General features: G+C 40.2%; 1 long non-coding RNA gene across 1 annotated transcript; it reads right to left on the reverse strand.

The window, feature by feature from the left end:
* Positions 1-741: 741 nt before the first annotated feature.
* Positions 742-11,988, reverse strand: LOC114632863. Its single transcript, XR_003713143.1, has 3 exons — positions 11,882-11,988; positions 2,380-2,453; positions 742-987 (listed from the first exon to the last, which is right to left on the reverse strand). It is a non-coding gene; the product is annotated as an uncharacterized LOC114632863 (long non-coding RNA).
* Between the last annotated feature and the right edge of the window lie 2,421 nt (positions 11,989-14,409).

The following is a 14,409-nucleotide window of genomic DNA, read 5'->3' on the forward strand; positions in this document are numbered from 1 at the left end:
ATGGGAAGGGTTCCTTCAAGGTTTCTTCTCTGCTGAACGGGCGGCCGCCTAGACCTCCCGAGAGGCAGTGAGCTACACCGAGCCTCAGACTTGCCAGCGCTGCCGATCCTTATTCCAAAGCGTGGCTCACTGAAGACTTAAAGATGTGCCCTCTTGCCCCTGGGTACACATTGTCACTGGTGCTGGCCAACTGTGAGGTAGTCTAAGGGGGAGCACCAGCCCACTTTTGTGCTGACAGTCAACTGAAGTAAACAGCAGGGCAGGGGCACGGTTCCTTTTAAAGTAAATATTTTTCCTATGTGCATAGTTGCAGGAGGGTGGTGTTCCCATCCTATGTAAAAATCCAGACTGGGTTGGTATGACCCAGGTGATGGAATCATTCCCTATGGAAAAGGAATAATGAAATACGGATGAATTGTTCTGACAAGCTGATTTCCTTGCCACTAACCCCTTATTTTCAAAAACTTACGTTTTTTTTTTTAAGGTATTCTCTAACCATATCTGAATTTAAATTTCAGAACAAACAGGCACGGCTATGTTAAAGATTCTACAAGGTTGATATTGACTAATTAAAACTTCATGTTTGTGGAGAGTTGAAATGTTGTAGATACAGAGCCAAATTATCTTGGGCTATCTAGCCTCTTTAATGGCTATTCATTGCCACCTCTGCATCTGCTCTAATGCCCTTGTGACTATCACATGACAGGGTTTTTTTTTTCTTCATATTAACTACTAGCCTCCACCAACCCAAAAGCTAAGAATGTCATCGGATTGCAGCATCTGAGACCTGGAGCAGAGATTTCCCAGCTCTGCTCTGATTCACTTACCTGATATTTCCACGAATGCATCTGAAAGGGGCCTTGACTTATTACTTTCTTTTGTTTTGTAACTATAAACATTTCATGTACCCATTTCCATGTTGGGACACAGTATTTGGGGCAGCCCCAAATACTGCGCTCCCAGGCCAAGATCACTCAAATTTGGCTCCTGAAATAAACAATTTTGAAATGAGAGCTGTGATTTTCTTGGACATCCTTATAGCAACAGTAACATTGCTTTGCTATACACTCTGTCTTCCTGTTTAAATGTAAACTTCCAGAGGGAAAAGACTTTGTTATTTCCAAGTACCTAGAAGAAACTAAACTAGGGATTAGAATGTCAGGAGCCGTAATGGGACAAGCTAATAACTAGCAGGTGATCATCCTGAAATAGCTTGCCTTGGATTATTATATAATCTGTGACACGTGCATCTTTATTCAGCAAGGCTGTAAGGGATTCATTTTAGGAAAGATTCCTGCTATTACTATGCTTTTCCTATTATTATTATTAAACATATATAACAATCGCTAAGCAACAGCACACCCCTTTGGAGCAGATCTCTGCAGATCCATGAAGATGTACTGTCTTGTAGTGATGCTATCTAGACAAATAGATGACTTCTTAAGTCTTAATGATGATCCTATAAGAATTCCTAAAATTATATCAATGATTATTAAGCTCTTTATAACAGGACTGCTATTGGGTCCTTTTCTGATAGTCAAAACTTCAATGAGAACTCTGCCAGTCTCTTAAGTGTCACCAGTTAGTTGCTCTTAGATAGTAACCAGACTTTCTTCTACTCAGAGAATATTCCAAGAGATTGTAAAACAATTAACCAAAGGTCATAAAAGAGGAACTAATGATTTGCTATAGATGCTAGGACAGAGGATAAAACATTGCCTGGGTTTATTTATACAAAACCTCACTAATAACTTAGTTATAGTTTTAAACCTTCAGTGAGCCTGTGGAGCTAGACAGGTGATAGATGTTTAGCCAGATAATTACTCCTAATGGATATGCATGTAAACATTCTCTGTTATAAACTTCTATTTCAATTTATCATTTGATTTTCGGTGTGAACTTGTGATGAACTTTGTAGCATGTGATCATGTATTCTGAAAGATGTGTAAGTACTGAAGACAAAGAAAAAGAGAGGTTTGTTCCGTCCTTTCCTTTTCCCCCACCTAGAAGAATTTTTTCCCTTACTTAGAATTTTTTCCTTTCCCCCACTTAGGATCTTTCTGCTTTTCCCCTTAGATAGCTTTCATAGGAAACTTTTTACACTTAGTAATAAATTCTATAATCACTTCTCTAAGTGTCTTTTCTTCCTGCGACTTCAGACTAGCAGGCATAAGTTAGAGCCCAGTAGTTTCTGCTGAGATAGTACAAAGGCTATTTACTTAATCCTTTGCTGTTTTTACGATGTGATAAGTGCCAGAAACTGCAGTTTCTGGCCTCAGAGGATCACAGAAGGCAGGTCAGCTACAGTAGCATAGTGACTTAGATAAGTAAACTTTTATTATACAGCAACCGTAAATATCTCGTAAGACAAAGTCTTACCCTCCACTGATGCTCTTCCCCCTCCGCTGCCTCAAGAAGAACCGACAAGAAAGAAGATCATCTCCCCAAGCCGCCTGCAAGAGAATCATTTTGAAGATGAAGCATAGAAGCATCTAAAATCTATTAATTTCATAATTTCTGAGAGGCTTAAGAATAAAAATTATAAAGTTCTCTGGCCATTTATATTTAATATACCTCTTTATTCATGTTAAGTGAGGTTACCTCATGAGTTATCTTGAGGACCAAGCCTAACACACCTATACATTCTTGAATATCCATTGCTATAATCTGCATCTGACCTGTCTCCTTCAGTCAAATGTGTTTGAACACTGGTCCCAATTGGTGGCACTGTTCAGAAAGGTTGTTGAATCTTCAGGAGGTAGAAGATTGATGGAAGAAGTGGTTCATTAAGGATGGGCTTGAGGTTTTGTAACTCGGTCTGATTTCCTACTCATCATTTGGTTCATGATTGAAGATGCCATGTGACCAGCTGCTTCTCCTTGTCGTGCTATGCCTTTCCCACCCTCATGAAGTGTAAGCCCCCCAACTGTAAGCCAAAATAAACCCTTCGTCCCTGAAACTACTTCATGTCGGGTATCTTGTCAACAGCAATGAGAAAAATAACTAATGCATCATCCATCACAAATAGTTTTTGGAAAGCCTCAGTAAAAAGACAGACTAGTAGAAAAAGCTGGGAACTAGTTTAAGGCATTTTGTTTATCATGTCTGAAAATAAGAAATAACTGTTTCTTATGGAAGCTGTAATCTTCGCCACCTTAAACAGTCACATGTACAACCCATTTATTCTACTGAATCTCATTACATAGCTCTGACTGGCTTGGAACTCACTATGCAGACCAGGCTGGCTTTGAACTTATGAAGGACTCTTCCTCCTCAGCACTGGGATGAAAGGTCTGTACCACCATAGTCGGCCTTTGTTTTTTTGTTTTTTTGTTTTTTAATTATTTTTTTTATTTGTATTTTAATTGTTTTTAATTATGTGTATGACTCTGTGGGTATGTGCACATGAGCGCAGGTGCCCACAAGGCAAAAGGCATCTGATTTCATGGGACTGAAATTACAGACAGTTGTGAGCCACCTGATGTTGGTTCTAGGAACCAAACATAGGTCTTCTGGACGAACAGCAAGTACTCTTAAGAGCTCCAGCTGGGGATACTTCATTTTAAAACTGTCTCAATCTGTCAAAACCAATATGCAGACAGTAGCGTAGAGTGACTTGCCATTAGATAAGAATGTTTTGTGTTGACCTGGAACTAAAATTATCAATGCAATTCAGCTGCTTCAGCTTCAAGAAGAAATATTTCCACAGAAGTATAGTGTACCTATGCCTTTAATAGATTTTCTGCATATTTTACTAAACTCTTTTTCTTTAAGACAAAGTCTCACTCTATATTCCAGGTTGGCTTTGAACTTACTATGTAACCCAGCCCTCCTGCTTGAATGTGTCTAGAGCAAGGATTATAAGCATGAGCCAACCATAGCCTGCAATAAAACTTCCATTTGTCTTCCTTTTGACAAATTCATGTGTTCAGATTGAAAGCGAATTCAGCATGTTCAAGCTTTACTTTGACTCCTAGGCAGACAAAGCTAGATTTAATATTTAGTTATAACAACTGGTTGTGTGTGTATGTTGTAATTTCTTCCTTGGCTTCAAAATAAGATACTCCCCCTCATGTATTAATGATTTCATTATCACTATTTTAGTCAGTACCTATGCATTTTTATTAAAACAATTTCAAACATTTTAGAAGCATGGTAAAGTCTGGTATGGTGATACACTGTAGCCATCCAGCAGCCATGGGAGAACTGGGTTTACTGTAAAGGGGGCTGGAAATGAAAAAAAGGTAGGGGGTAAGAGAAGAATGAAGCCAAGACAAAGTTCTGATCAAGGCTCCAAGTTTAATAATAAGCACAGTGCATATAAAGGGAAAACCACAAAACCCATCCCCTGCTTCAGGCTGGAGTATGTTGTAGAGCAAGGTCAGCAAGGCAGTCAAAACAGCTAAGTTCCCCCTGGGAACCTGAAACTGCAGTCAAGGTAGATGTCTCTGTCCAGGTTGATAAGACCTGTCATGGCAAAAGTTCAAGGTCTGCTTAGCCTGCTCAAGGCTACGAAGGCCACAATTTCCTCCATTTTTGTTTTTTAAAGATGAGGAGTACCAGTTGCTGGACGGGGGCACAAAATTTACTTGTTTTCCATAATCCCGTCTAGGGTATAGAGTAGCTAGGCGACCATGTCTGTCTTAGGTCTGTGTCTATAGTGCTCCTTCTTACCTGTCATAAAAACATAGGTAGCACTGATGTATGTCTCTGTCATAGGTCAACAGAAACTCAAGAACACTCTTAACCGTCTCTGATTAACTGGTCCTCTATAGCACTCTTTTCCAATCAGACCAAAGCCACAAAGGACATATCAAAGCTGCATATATACACTTAATGCATTTCTTCATAGCAATGAATAACTGGCATTGTGAATAGCTGAGCTTGCTGAAAGCGATCTTGTATGAAGGCAACCAATCTGTTTAAAATACACAGTCCAAAAGTTAAAAGCAACAAAATTATAATTAATGGTCCAAGCAATGTAAAATTTAAAGTTGTAAGCCATGGAGAAGTAGAGAACCAGGATTTAAACTATCTCTGATTCTGTTCTCTTTCTCTTTTCCTTTTGGCCAGTCCTTCTCGAACTTTAGCCATAGAATCCTTTACTACTCCCAACTGATCAATGTAAAAACAACAGTCTTTGTGGAGGGCTGCACATAGTCTTCCCTGTTGAAGGAATAGAAGATCAAGTCCTCTTCTGTTTTGAAGGACTACCTCAGAAAAGGAGGTCAGAGACTCTTGCAAATAAGAAATAGAAGTCTCTATTCTTTCTATATCTGTATCTATTGCTGTTCTAAGAAGCTCATAATTTTTTCCTTGCAAAACTAAGACAGAAACACCTGTAGCTGCTCTTCCCACACTGAGGCCCATCAGTACTGAAATAGTTAATGTCATAGCAAGTTCTCTCTTGGAGCAAGAGAAGTCTCCAACCCAATGATCCAAGCACTCATCATAAGAATGATAAATGAGCCTAGGAATAAATTGAACCAGCACACAAAAATTTTTGGAGCTATCAAACACTTGTATGAATGCAGGGGGTAAGACCTGTGGAACAAACCCACCATCCTTCCTTTGGAGGAATAAGATAAGAAAAAGAGGTGGAAACGGTAAGCGTATGACTACATAAGTTCTGTCTTTTTCCTTTATAAATTTTCCCTGTGCAAGTACCTAGTCCAAAAACTTCATGTAGAGAAGGACCTATGCCAGATTTCTGACTCCATCGGCAATCAGAAGAGCTATTAGAGTAAGAAACATTGTTAGATAATAAAGCAATACCTTCATAATAAGGAGGAGCTATATCATAGCAAAGTCAACAAGAGTGAGTAATATTAGGATAAGTATCATTAAGCACATGAAACATCCCCACCATTAATTCTGTAAGGGGAACAGCAAATGTAGAAAAGGTAGTAGTGGCAACTGTAGAACTATGAGGGATACCAGACACTGGAGAAGAAAATAAAGAAGCAATGATAGTCCTATTCCTATCGGCGCTATTCTTCTTTTTGCCTTTATTATTTTTCTTTTTAGGTTTATTTATGATCTTATTAGGTCCTACTGAAAAAAATATAGGCTCAATTTTAAGCTTAATGGTAAAGAGTAATCCATCATCATCATAACCAGTTTTATATAGTCTAAGTCCCCAAATCTTTCCTTTAATCCAGTCTTCTCTAGGCTTTTTGCCAGACTCAGTGAATTTCACTACAATGGGATTACATAAAAAGTTAACACAGGATCCTACTCCTGTCCAGGATCTAGACAGCACAACTTTGGCACAACTAAAGCCATGACAAAAATAATGCTCATTGCCTTTACAACTAGAACTAGACAGACCAGGACCTGTTGAATTCCTAGCTACTGTAATTAAATCCCCTTGGGGCTTCCAATAAACATTTCCTGTGGACTCACATTCCCAGGCAGCACAGAAAAAAATCTTCTGCACCTCCACAATTATGAGCCTGGGATCTAGTCCTGTCATCCCAGGGGCACACATAAAAAGAATAAGTACATAGGTTATCTCTAAGCTCTGGATGTCCACATCCCAAATTTCCAATTAAACCATCCATTATGCTCAAGTAAACCTCCATGGGGTAATTGATTAGGTATATCCCAAGTGTCTAGGCCTGCTGTGAGCTGACAGAACTCAAAAACAAGATCAGGCCACCAGGTGCAAGGAGGGTTGTCTCAGGGAGCTAACTGAGTGCACTTGATTTCCAGTGAGCATAGAGACAACACTCTAAGTTAATTTAACTGGCTGATGAAGATTCTGAACTGTCTGCATCATTAGTATAATCATCATTAGAAGGTTCAGGATCTGTGGCCACTTGACGAACCAATCTTTCAGGCAGCCATCGAGCTCCTTTTTCTTTCTGTGAAAAAATACAAACAGAACCTTGTCCCCATATTAAAACAGGGTCGAGAACATTCCATGTATTAGTTAGGGGGTCTCTTCATTTAACCCTGGCATATGAGCTGGAAGTAACTGGATTCCAGTGGTGATCTGCTGCAGAATGACCCTTAGCATCAATTTGCAAAAAATTTAAAACAAATAAGACAAAAGCAAGATGTGACCTTGGAGAGTATAACTCCCCCTTTTTTTGTTTTTAAAAGCCAATTTTTCAGAGTGCGATGTGCACATTCCTTGTCCCATGGGATTATAAGGAATTTTAGTTTTATGTTTAATACTAAATTTCTTACAAAATTGTATAAAGTTGTTTCCAGTATAAGCTGGTCCATTATCCATCTTGATGACTTTAGGCAATCCCATAGCATTGAAAGCTTATAAGCAATGATCAAATTTATTTCTAGAAGCTTCTCCCACATGTAGAGAGGCAAAAAGGAATCCTGAACAAGTGTCAATACAGACATATGTATTTTTTTAATTTTCTAAATTCTGTATAATGTGTTACATCCATTTGCCAAATATGATTGGGCATAAGGTTTCGATGATTAACCCCTAAATAAGGAACTGGAGATAATGTAAGACAGTCAGGACACTGTTTTACAATCATTTTAGCTTGTTCCTTAGTAATCTTATGTTAGAACCTTAAGGTATGACTAGAGAGATGAAATTTATCATGATAACGTTTAGCCAAAACAGGATCTGAAACTAAAACTTCTCCTATGAAAGCTCTGATGATATGATCATTGCCTGCAGCTAAAGGTCCAGGAAGATCAGAATGAGCTCTTATATGACCAATATAAAAGGGATTTTTGGGGGGTAAGAATAATGGTTTGTAATTGTGAAAGCAAAGATCCAGCTGATGTATTAAAGTGAAATGTACCACAAGTTTCCAGCAAAGGAACAGACTGAGCCACATATAGACTATCAATATAAAGATTAAAAGCATCATTTACAGACTGGAAACATTCAGTACTGCTGTTGGCTCTGCTAGCTGAGAAGAGAGGCCAGGAGTCTCTATAACTACTTCCTGATTATTTATAAGATATCCTGCTTGTCCTTTAGAGGAACCATCAGTAAAAAAAGAGCATCGTGTAGAGGCTGTAAAGATGTCATACTAGGAAATAAAACCTTATGTACATTAAAAACTTCTAGCAAGGCTGGGTGGTGGTGGCGCACGCCTTTAATCCCAGCACTTGGGAGGCAGAGGCAGGCGGGTTTCTCAGTTCGAGGCCAGCCTGGTCTACAGAGTGAGTTCCAGGACAGCCAGGGCCATACAGAGAAACCCTGTCTCAAAAAACAAAACAAAACAAAACAAAACAACAACAACAAAAAAAACCAACCAACTTCTATCAACTTATCTTGAGGATAATGATTATCTGTAATGCTTTTAAATCCTATTTGAGCAAGCAGCCAATCAGTACTATGATGCTTTAACCAATTATTTTGATCTACATTAAACAGCTGAATAACGATGCCTGGTTCTTTGCCAAAATAAATCAGTGCCCGTTTTCTTCCAAGTACCATCATATGAGCTACCGCCTCATGATATGGCAATATATTACGTTTAGGAGATATCCTTGAATGTATTCACATAAGAGGAGCTTTTTGCCATAATAATCCTGTAGGTGTATGAGTTGTATTAAAAATCAACAAATGTAAATGCAAAGAATAATCTATATAAGTAACAAGTTGTTTCTCAGTAGCTCTCTCTACTTGTCGTAAGGCTAATGATCTTTCTGAAGTTAAAGCTCAGGGGGAAGTAGGATCAGCACTCTCTTTAAGAATATCAAATAAGAACTTCCGGCCTGGGGCCGCACAGAGCAGATCTCAGGCAGCAGCTCTATACTCAACTTCCCAAAACCCAGAGGAAGAGGGCCTCCCAGGAGCTTTAACTCGGGCAGCATCTCAGGTAAAAATGAATCACCCGAGATGTCTGCTGTTAGAAGTTCTAATCCAGACGCTGGCCTCAGAACTTATACTACTCAGACCTTCGAAGGGCCATTGACAAGAACATCAAACAGCTAGAGATTGACATCACTAATCTGAAGAAATCCCTCGTTTTGCTGTCTGAAGAGACCTCCAAAAATCGCAAGTCCTTATTGGACTTGATTTACTCTATTATAATAGAAAAGGCTGTGTACAGCTCTTGACTGTGTACAGCCCTTAAAGAAGAATAATGCCTTTACATAGACAAGACAGGGATGGTTAAAGAGAGCATGAAAAAGGTCAGAGAAGGCCCTGAGAAAAGACAGAGAGAGAAAGAGAAAGATGAGTGCTGGCACAAGAATTGGTTTTCAACCTCTCCAGGGTTGTCAACCCTATCTCCTCCCATCTTGGGACCATTATTTGGGTTATTTTTGCTTATTTCTTCTGGTCCCTGGGCCTCAAATAGGCTGACTAACTCTGTGAAACAACAGATAAATAATTTGGTAGCAAAACCTACTCAGATACATTATCATAAGTTAGCTATGGAGGACCACGAGTCTCAAGATGAGGTTGTTACTCTATATAGGGTGTTCCCAAAACCCATCTCCACCCAACCTAAAAGGGGGGACTTCCGCCCCTAGACCAAGCAGAGAGGGGCCACCCAGAACCCCTTCTGACAGGGGCCTGAATTGTTGCTTAGGCTGCGAGGCTAAGCACTGCAAGGGAATATCAATAAAAGTTAAAAATATCTCTCTGGGTTCCCTGAAGGACAAGCCTGATTGCATAGGGGTTGATGTCAAAAGTATCCCCTCTCCAGGAAAAAAGACATTGGGATGGGTATGGCCCTCATGCCTCACTGGACAACAACAGGGGGACCAGAGCCATTACAAGGTCCCCTTCAATTCCTGGAGGTCAAGCCTCTATCCCCACCTTTGCAAGATTAGATTTGCCACAGCCCTTCTATACTTAGAGAAGGGAGATGTCAGGGGCATCCCTGCTTACACACTGAAGGCCTAAAATCAGCCATAGGCCTAAAATCAGCAATAGACCTGTCATACATGTATACTAACACCAAGTCTTGGATCTCTGTGGATAAACACTGAAACAGGTGGCTATAAGCTATTGTAAACAGGCAGTTTTTGTGACAGTTTACCAGCCTGAGTAGTCATAGACCTTGTAAATAGGTAGCCTTGGCAGATAATACCAACTTAGATAAGGACAAGTGAATCATAGACAGTCATAGTGACGTGTCCCCTGAACCCTCACCCAGCCGAAACCCTGTTCTGAAAGACATCTGTATTCCCCCTGAACACCCACGCTCCAGTGTCATCCCCTTCCCCACGTCCTGCCTTTTTGTGTTTATAACCCCTGTGTGAATGAGTATAAATTACAATTTGAAAAAAAATAAATTTATATATATATATTAAAAAAAAGAATATCAAATAAGGGTTTCAATTCTACTGCAGTAAGCTTTAAACAAGGATGAAGTCAATTAATATCACCTAACAACTTTTGAAAATCATTTAAAGTTTTTAAATTGTCTCTATGAATAATTATCTTCTGTGGATAGACAGCTTAATCTGTAAGTCTAAAGTCTAAGTAATTAAAGAATCTTGAGTTTGTACCTTTTCTGGAGCTATTTGTAGTCCTTTATCAGCTAATTCCTGTTGTAAATCTCTATTACATAAAAGCAAATCCAGAGGGTCTTTTCTTGTTAACTAGATATCATCCAAGTAATGTAAAATATATATTATTGGCCATTGCTGTCTTATAGGCTGAATGGTTTGTGCCACAAATTTTTGACACAATGTAGTGCTATTAGCCATGCCCTGAGGAAGAACTATCCATTGATACCTTTTCATTGGCTCTTTAAAATTAATAGAAAGAACACTGAAAGCAAATCTTTCACAATTCTGAGGATGCAAAGGAATACTAAAGAAACAATCTTTCAAATTCACTATTATTGCCCTGCTGATCAATTGTCTCCATCACAGGAAAAGCCAACACTTCAGATGTATCCTGCCCCTCCCTGTGAGCCTGATTCACAGCTCTCTCTAGTAGAGATTGGAATATCTTAGAATTATTGCCCTTTTCTGCACTGGAGGCAGTCTTTAATTCTTTTAGCTCATTAGTCAATTTTTTTTTTTTTTTTGGCTTTTCGAGACGGGGTTTCTCTGTATAGCCCTGGCTGTCCTGGAACTCACTCTGTAGACCAGGCTGGCCTCAAACTCAGAAATCCACCTGCCTCTGCCTCCCAAGTGCTGGGATTAAAGGTGTGCGCCACCACTGCCCGGCCTCATTAGTCAATTTCTGCAGCTTAACTTCTAACTCTAATTTATAGACTTGCATGTCCATCTGGGCCGCATCACCTACAGCCATAGACGGAGCAGAAGGTACAGAAGGCGGCCAATCCTCAGTATGATATTTGACAGCCTCTTCCTCTAAATCATCTTCCTCCTTTGGATCTAATTCATCATCAATGTCTTCAATTTCTGTCTCCCTAGGTCTATAAGGCATGCTAGATCTGCATGGCCCTGACTTAGTGAGAGAGACTTTTTCTGAAGAAGCTTTCTCTGACAAGTGTTCTTCCTGAAATTCTTCAAGCTGTTCCTGGGCAGTAGCTAACACCTGACAGGTCTCTTTATCAATAGCTTTATTATCAATAGCATCTTTTATAAGTGTGCAGAGACAGAAAGTAGTAAGATCTGCCTGAATGGTTTGCAGAACTTCTCCATCATTTTCCCAGGTTTCCTTATCCAAAGTTCCTTCCTCTGGAAACCATGGACAATATAAATCTATTTGAGCTAAAAAATTTTCTAATGCCTGTTTTGAAAACCCTGCTCCTCTTGCCTGAAGCAGTTCTTTCAGGCTGCAGACAAAGGCCTGTTTTAAATTCCCCTGCCCCATTGCACTGTTACCCCTAGGTGAAATCAGTGTCGGGCCAACATCCCTTCAGCCTAGCTAGTATCCTTTTTCATTTTTCACTATAACAACAGCCTCCAAAAGATAAGCTTTATAACTACAAATGCTAGCAGTAATGCTGTCTTTGCTTACTGTGCAGGATACTGCTACTTTTTCTGTTTTCTGTGGAGCTCCACCCAAGACAGTGCTTCTCAGCGGGTCTCCCATTTTCAGGTCCCACATTGGGCGCCACATGTAGCCATCCAGCAGCCATGGGAGAACAGGGTTTACCTGAAAGGGGGGCTGGAAATGAAAAAAGATAGGAAGGTGAGAGAAGAATGAAGCCATAATAAGCACAGTGTATATAAAGGGGAAAACCACAAAACTCATCCCCTGCTTCAAGCTGGAGTATGTTGTAGAGCAGGGTCAGCACAGGCAGCCCAAACAGCTAAGTTCCCCCTGGGAACCTGAAACTGCACCCAAGGCAGATGTCTCTGTCCAAGATGATAAGACCTGTCGTGGCAAAAGTTCAAGGTCTGCTTAGCCTGCTCAAGGCTGGGAAGGCCACTGTACACACCTGGAATCACAATATTTGGGAGCTAGAGACAGTGAGACTGTCTGATGACAGAGAGGGGGAGAGAAATGAGAGCAGAACTTTAAAGTAATTGTAATTATCTTTTATTTAGCTTGTGCTCACACATGCACATACTTGCATGTGTAACATACATGTAGAAGTCAGAGGACAACTCTCCAGGGTCAGTTCTCTCCCTCCTCCATCTTGGGCCCAGACTCAAATTTAGATTGCCAGGCTTGGCAGCAATTACCTTTATCTGCTCAGCCAGCTCACTGGCCCAAGAACAAAAGTTTTAGATTACAATTATTGCCTCACTCTCTTCAGTGCCACACTCATGACTTCTCTTCAAAAGGTCACTAAGATTTTAAAATTTCTTAAAGACCTACTATGTGTCTTACTGAAAACCGAGGGTTCAAAATTAAAGATTCTGATTATTTCTGTAGGAGCTACAAGATTAAAAGTTGACTAATGGGGGAGCTAGACAGGCAATGGTGCTATTTATTACCATGAAGAAAACGGGAGAGAGTTTTCCCTCCTGGGTCTGTGGTTGCTGGGAGAGATGCTGAGGAGGAGGAGGATGGAGCTGAGGATTAGAAAAGGTGTCAATGTACAAGTAGATTGAAGGGCAGAAATCTAAGAGGACGCAAGAGGCTGGGGGTAGAGATATATTTCACAGGTCATGGGCCTGCTACTGCTACACCAAATTCCCACAGATGTTCTGGTCAGAAAAGTACAAGCAGATACTCTGAGAAGTCCTAAATATGCAAAGGTCTTGGAAGATAAGCCTGGGGTGTTGGGGGAGCCTGGTTCCTACAGACAGCTGTGTGATGGAGATCCTCTTCCAAGTCCTAGAGGCAGCTTATATTCCTTGGTTCACAATCTGGCATCACATCATCTCTTCTTGCTTTGCTTCCATGGTCATATAATTTTCTTCTAAGTCCCCATGTTCCTCTCATAGGAAGGCCCCTTGGGACTCTATTGGACCCATCTGAATCACCCAGGGTTAGTGGCTCATTTGATGAATCTCACCTTGACTACATCTGCAAAGTCCCTCTTGACAAATAAAGTAACTCAGGTTCCAGGGATTAGGACTTTGACCTGGTGAATTGCACCATTTATTGCAGAAGTCATTTAAAGAACTGTAAAAGAAGATGGAATTATTCAGGAAGAGCAGGAATCAGGATGCTGTCACTGAAATTAAGAGAAAAAAACCCATGTCTTTGATGGATGAAACAGGAAAAATTAGGAAGGACAGGGACTAAAAATTGTCACTAGTTTGTCAACTAAGCTGTTGCAAGCACAGCATCAATGAAGTGGGGGGGGTCTAGAATAGTTAAGGAAGAAATGGAAAATAAACAAATGAAGGTGATAACTACAGGGTTGGCAAGATGGTTCAGTGAGGAAGGGCACTTGCCACTAAGCCTGGTGACCTGAGTTAGATCCTGAAACCCACATGACAGAAGGATAGAACTAATTCCCATAAGTTATCTTTTGATTTCCACACACATATACATACAAATAAATACATGTATAAAAATGAAACAACTTGGCTGGGCAGTGGTGGTACATGCTTTTAAATCTAAGCACTTGAGAGGTAGAGGTATGTGGATTTCTGTGAGTTCAAAGTCAGACTGGTCTACAGAGAGTGAGTTCCAGGATGCCAGGGCTACACAAGAAACCCTGTCTCTGGGAAAAGAAGGAAGGAAGGAAGGGAAGAAGGAAGGAAGGAAGGAAGAAGGGAAGAAGGGAAGAAGGGAAGAAAAGAAGGCAGGCAGGCAGACTTTTAAAAGTATAGGCAAGTCTCTTGTGTGTTGTACTTCCTTCTGAGACAGGTTTTGTAAGAAAGAACTAAACTGAAGCCATTTTGGATAAAATTTCCACTTTGAATAGTAGTCAAATAAAATTTAAGTTCCCAAGACCTCACTGGGTAACTGACATCCTGGTTAGCAAATTGAGACATGAATGCTAGGCAAGTTGCCCCACCACAACTGAATAACCCAACCAGTGGGAACAGCATTAAGTGTACCACAAAGACATGTTCCTAAGGAAGTCTCTTATCCCTAAATCCTGATTGGTGGGATAATTTGGCACAGATGTTTGTGGTTTT

Source organism: Grammomys surdaster, unplaced genomic scaffold (genome assembly GCF_004785775.1).
Source record: "Grammomys surdaster isolate TR1022 unplaced genomic scaffold, NIH_TR_1.0 437, whole genome shotgun sequence".
Classification (NCBI taxonomy): Eukaryota; Metazoa; Chordata; class Mammalia; order Rodentia; family Muridae; genus Grammomys; species Grammomys surdaster.